This window comes from Pteropus vampyrus, unplaced genomic scaffold, assembly GCF_000151845.1.
Source record: "Pteropus vampyrus isolate Shadow unplaced genomic scaffold, Pvam_2.0 Scaffold10, whole genome shotgun sequence".
Lineage (NCBI taxonomy): Eukaryota > Metazoa > Chordata > Mammalia > Chiroptera > Pteropodidae > Pteropus > Pteropus vampyrus.
In genome coordinates, this window is record NW_011888791.1 from 7543949 (window position 1) to 7549668 (window position 5720).

At 35.7% G+C, this 5720-nt stretch overlaps 2 protein-coding genes across 9 annotated transcripts in view; one reads left to right on the forward strand and one right to left on the reverse strand.

Moving 5' to 3' along the window:
* Positions 1 to 5720, forward strand: part of MIS18BP1 (MIS18 binding protein 1) — a 48351-nt gene that overhangs the window by 38729 nt on the left and 3902 nt on the right. The gene's annotated exons all lie outside the window — the stretch shown is intronic.
* The window catches only part of LOC111730703 (Fanconi anemia group M protein-like), a 27585-nt gene that overhangs the window by 11281 nt on the left and 10584 nt on the right, over positions 1 to 5720 (reverse strand). The window contains exon 4 of one of the 2 annotated variants that reach the window (XM_023522089.1): positions 7 to 520. The exons of the other annotated variant lie outside the window; for it this stretch is intronic. The gene's annotated coding sequence lies outside the window, so the exon portion shown is untranslated. Of the gene's footprint in view, positions 1 to 6; positions 521 to 5720 lie in introns of those variants that run through there. 2 annotated transcript variants of the gene reach the window in all.

Sequence of the window (5720 nt, forward strand, 5' to 3'; positions counted from 1 at the left end):
TGCCTATGAAATATTTATATTACACACTAGCTACAGTATAATCCCTCTCAGGATTATATAATCATATCCAATCTTTATGGGCTTCACGTGTCCACAGCAAATGGTAGCTACCTCTGGGGACTTTGATTTAAATTCAGCCTGGAGACTAAATTCTTCAAAAGATATCTCTACTCCATAATTGAAGATGAAGGCAAACTTCCTCTGTTTCTTAGATTCCTTTTGTCCAGTCCCACATTCCTGATGAAAATAAAATTTTGGTTTGTAGCAAAGGACCAGAAATCATCTTAATATAATAAGAAGTCTTCTATTCCTCTTTTTGCCAGTAAGAAGCTGGGTTGCCTTGACAAGCGTTTCTCAAACTTCAGTTTGCATGAAAGTCACCTAGAGAATCTTCTTAAACCTTAGATTCTGACCCAGTAGATTTGAGATTCTGCCTTTCTAACAGCCTCCAGGTGATGCCCCTGCTGCTGATCCATGGGACCATACTGAGAAGTAGCAAGACCTTAATCTCCTGTTCACTCTGCAAAATAAGGAAAAGTTCATATGAATATAAGGGCCTTTTCTTTTAAGAACTTTTATTTCTCTATATTTCTGACATCACCTTAACTACTTATTGACCTTTGTTTTTCTTAATAGATTATAATTTGAGCCTTTCCACCAAACTATAGTATCTTTGTGACTTAGCCCAATTTTTTTTTTAATTTTTACATTTTATTTTTTAATTAATTTTATTTTTTTAATTAAGTTTATTGCGGTAACATTGGTTACACAATCACATAATTTTCAGATGTGCATTATCATTTGACATCAGTATATTCTACTGTTCACCAAAGTCCAGTTTCCTTCAGCTACCATATATTTGATCGCCTTTACCTACTCCCCCCTCACCCCCCTATATTTGTCCCCCTTTACCTTTCTACTCCTTTACCTACTTTACCCTCCCCCACCCCACTAGTAATCACTACTCTATAGTCCTCTGGTAACTACTAGTCTATAGTCCATGTCCATGAGTCTCTGTCCTGCTCATTTGTTGCTTTTAGGTTTATATCCCACATATAAGTGATATCATGTGATTTTCAACTTTTTCTGCCTGGCCTATTTCGCTTATCATGATTATCTCGAGTTCCATCCATGTTGTCGCAAATGGCAGTATTTCATCTCTTCTTATGGCTGAGTAACATTCCATTGTATATATGTACCACAGCTTCTTTAGCCAGTCATCTATTGTAGGACACTTCGGTTGCTTCCATGTCCTGGCCGCTGTGAATAATGCTGCTATGAACATTGGTGTACAAATATCTTTACAGATATGGGTTTTCAAGCTTTGGGGTAAATACCCAGTAGAGGGATTTCTGGATCATATGGTAGATCAATTCTTAGTTTTTTGGGGAACCTCCATACTGTTTTCAATAGTGGCTAAACCAATTTGCAGTCTCACCCGCAGTATATGAGGGTTCCTATTTCTCCATATCCTCTCCAACATTTGTTATTGCTTGTCCTGTTGATTATAGCCATTCTAATAGGTATAAGATGGTATCTCATTGTGGTTTTGATTTGCATTTCCCTAATAGCTAGCAATGTTGAACATCTTTTCATATATTTGTTGGCCATTTGTATGTCTTCTGGGGAGAAAAGTGTCTATTAGGTCCTCTGCCCATTTTTTGATTGGATCATTTGTTTTGTTGTTGTTAATGAGTCGTGTGAGTTCTTTGTATATTTTGGATATTAGGCCCTTATTGGAGATGTTGCTTGCAAATATGCTTTCCCATTCAGATGGTTGTCCTCTTTACCTTGCTGACCTGGTTTTTTTTGCTGAGCAGCAGCTTTTTACTTTGATGTAGTCCCATTCATTTATTTTTGCTTTTACTTCCCTTGCCTTTGAGGTCAAATTCATAAAATCCTCTTTAAGTGCAAGGTCCTTGAGTTTAGTTCCTATGTTTTCTTCTATGCATTTTATTGTTTCAGGTCTTATATTCAGGTCCTTAATCCATTTTGAGTTAATTTTGGTGTGTGGTGATAGAAAGCAGTCTGTTTTCATTCTTTTGCAGGTAGCTTTCCAGTGTTCCCAGCACCATTTGTTGAAGAGGCTTTCTTTTCTCCATTGTATGTTTTTGGCTTTTTTGTTGAAAATTATTTGCCCATGTAAATATGGGTTTGCTTCTGGATTTTCGATTCTGTTCCCCTGGACTGTGTATCTCTTTTTCTGCCAGTACCATGCTGTTTTGATTACTATTGCTTTGTAGTATAATTTGAAGTCAAGCAGAGTGATGTCTCCAGCCTCATTCTTTTGTCTCAGGATGGCTTTGGCAATTTGGGGTCTTTGGTGCTTCCATACAAATCTGATGATTTTTGTTCTATTTCTTTAAAAAATGCTTATGGGCTTTTGATGGGGATTGCATTAAATCTGTATAATGCTTTAGGTAATATGGCCATTTTAATTGTGTTGATTCTTCCAATCCAAGAACATGGAATATCTTTCCATTTCTTTGTATCTTCTTCGATTTCTTTTAATAGGGTTTTGTAGTTTTCATTATATAGGTCCTTCACATGTTTCATTAAATTTATACCTAGGTATTTTATTCTTTTCGTTGCAATTGCAAAAGGAATTATTTTTTCAACTTCTTTTTCTGATACTTTAGTATTAGAGTATAGGAATGCTACGTATTTTGAACGTTGATTTTGTATCCAGATACTTTACTGTATTTGCTTATTGTTTCTAGTAGTGTTCTTGTAGAGTTTTTAGGGTTTTCTATATAGAAAATCATGTCATCCACAAATAGTGACAGTTTGACTTCTTCGTTTCCTATTTGGATGCCTTTTATATCTTTCTCTTATCTCATTGCACTCGCTAGGACCTCCAATGTTATATTGAATAAGAGCGGCAATAGTGGACAGTGGACAGCCTTGCCTTGTTCCTGATCTTAGAAGGTTTTTAGTTTTTCACCATCAACTATAATGTTGGCTGAGGGTTTGTCATAGATGACCTTTATTATGTTAAGGTACTTTCCTTCTATACCAATTTTGTGAAGTGTTTTGATCATAAATGGATGCTGTATCTTATCGAAGGCTTTTTCTGCATCTGTTGATATGATCATATGATTCTTATTTTTTAATTTATGTGGCGTATCACATTAATCGATTTGTGTATGTTGAACCATCCTTGTGCCTCTGGGATGAAGCCCACTTGATCATGGTGTGTAATCTTTTTAATATGTTGCTGTATTCGGTTCACTAGTATCTCATTCGGGATTTTTGCATATGTGTTCATGAGAGATATTGCTGTGTAGTTTTCTTTTTTTCTGTTATGCTTACCAGGTTTTGGTATCAGTAATATAGACCTCATAAAATGAGTTGGGAAGTATTGCTTCCTCTTCAATTTTTTGGAAGAGTTTGAGGAGAATAGGTATTAAATCTTCTTTGAATGTTAGGTAGAGTTCACTGGTGAAGCCATCTGGTTATGGACTTTTACTTTTTGGTAGGTTTTTGATGATTGTTTCAATTTCGATACTGTGATCAGTCTATTTTGACTTTCCATTTCTTCTTGATTCACTCTAGGAAGGTTGTAAGTACTGGTCTATTCTAAGTTATTAAATTTAGTGTTATATACTTTTTTATAGTATTCTTGTATGATCCTTTGTTTTCTGCGATATGCCGTAATTTCCCCTCTTTCATCCCTAATTTTGTGTCCTTTCTATTTTTTCTTTAGTGAGTCTAACCAGGGGTTTGCCAGTTTTATTAACCTTCTCAAAGAACCAGCTCTTTGTTGCATTTATTTTTTCTCTTGTTCTTTTGTTTTCAGTTTCATTTATTTCTGCTCTAATTTTGATGATTTCTTTCCTTCTGCTGACTTTAGGCTTCATCTGTTCTTCTTTTTCTAGTTTTTTAAGATGAAGTGTTAGGTTATTTATTTGGGCTCATTCTTATTTTTGGAGGTAGGCTGTAATGATATGACCACTTTTGCCATGTCCCAATAGTTTTGACATGTTGTACTATCATTATCATTCATTTCTATGTATCTCTTGATCTCTGTTTTTATTTCTTCTCTGACCCAAGTATTCTTCAGTACTATGTTGTTTAATTTTCATGTATTTGTGGTTCTTCCTGCTTTCTTTTTGCAGTAGATCTCTAGTTTCAAAGCATTACAGTCAGAGAATATAGTTGGTATGATTTCAACCCTCTTATATTTGTTGAGTCTATTTCTGTGTCCCAGTTTGTGGTAGATTCTTGAGAATGTTCCAGGTGCACTAGAGAAGAATGTCTAAGCAGCTGTTTTGGGATGAAAGGCTCTGTAAATGTCAATTATGCCCAGTTGGTCTAATGTGTCATTTAAGGATGTGATTTCCTTATTGAATTTCTGTTTGGATGATCTGTCCAAATACAACAGTGGGGTATTTAGGTCTCCTACTACGATAGTGTTTTGGTTTGTTTCACTCTTTAGTTCTGTTAGTAATTCCTTTATATATTTCGGGGCTCCCTGATTAGGAGCATAGATATTAATAAGTGTTATGTCTTCTTGGTGCATGATTCCTTTTATCATTATGAAGTGTCCCTCAGTATCTTTCTTTACCTTTTTAATTATGAAGTCTGTTTCATCTGATATTAGTACTGCTACTCCCGCTCTTCTCTGAATGCCATTTGCTTAAAATACCATTTTTCATGCTTTCACTTTGAGTCTGTATTTGTCTTTGGAACTGAGATGTGTCTCTTGGAGGCAGCATATGGTTGGATTTTGTTTTTTGACCCATTCTGCAACTCTGTGCTTTTTAATCGGTGAGTTCAGTCCCTTTACATTTAGGGTGATTATTGAAATATGAGGTCTTATAGCCATTTTATCTTGCTTTCTGGTAGCTCAGTGTTTCCGTTGCTTCTTTGTCCATGTGTTTGTTTTATTTATTTTGGTTGGCTTTTGTGGGTTTTGCCCCTGGTTCTCTTGTTTTATGTTATATATTTCAGTTCTGAATCTTTGGTGTGTGGTTACCATTACGAATATGTAAAGGATAGTTATATATATACAGTCGTCTGTTTTCTTCTGCGCGTGCCTTATCTCCATTCCCCTTTGCAAATTCGGATCTTCGAATCCTCCCGTTTTCAGACATCGTTGTCTCAGTTTGTCCTTATGTATGTTGAACATTCATTCCTATCTTGTTATAACAATTCACTTATTATTTAAGCAATAATGCCCAGCTCTTAATAAGGGTTGCACTCCTCTGCTTCTATTTGGCCAATAGTCACTTTACTCCTAATTATGTATTTTTGTTGTTGTTGTGATTTTGTTTTAGGTGAGCTGACCCCTTTCAGTTTTTCCTGTAGTGCGGGCCTTGTAGTGAAGAATTCCCTCAATTTTTGTATGTCTGGAAAAGTCTTGATTTCTCCTTCATATCTAAAGGAGAGCTTAGCTGGATACATAATTCTAGGCTGGTAGTTCCTTTCGCTTAATAAATATTTGGTTCCATTCCTTTCTGGATTGTGAGGTTGGTGCTGAGAAGTCTGAGGATAATCTAATGGGTTTTCCTTTATATGTTACCGTTTTCTTCTCCCTGGCTGCCTTGATTTTTGATAACTTTAATACAATGTGTCTTGGTGAAGGCCTTTGTGGGTTAAGATAATTGGGTGTTTCTGTTGACGTCTTAAATTCCAAGCTCCAGCTCATTCCTTAGATTTGGGAAATTCTCGTCAACTATTTGTCTGAAAATGCTTTCTAGTCCCTGCTCCTTTATCTC